The following is a 266-nucleotide window of genomic DNA, read 5'->3' as shown; positions in this document are numbered from 1 at the left end:
ATATATATATATATATATATATATATATATATATATATATATATATATATATATATATACTTATCTATATACATATATACACACGTATATATACGTATGTATATACATATATACATACGTATATATACGTATGTATATACATATATATGTAAATGTAACGTGTGTATGTATGTATATATATATGTGTGTGCGTGTGTGTGTTTGTATACGTAAACGTAATGTGTGTACATATATATATATATATATATATATATATATATATATAT

This window comes from Octopus bimaculoides, chromosome 1 (genome assembly GCF_001194135.2).
Source record: "Octopus bimaculoides isolate UCB-OBI-ISO-001 chromosome 1, ASM119413v2, whole genome shotgun sequence".
Classification (NCBI taxonomy): Eukaryota; Metazoa; Mollusca; class Cephalopoda; order Octopoda; family Octopodidae; genus Octopus; species Octopus bimaculoides.
This window is presented reverse-complemented; position numbering follows the sequence as displayed.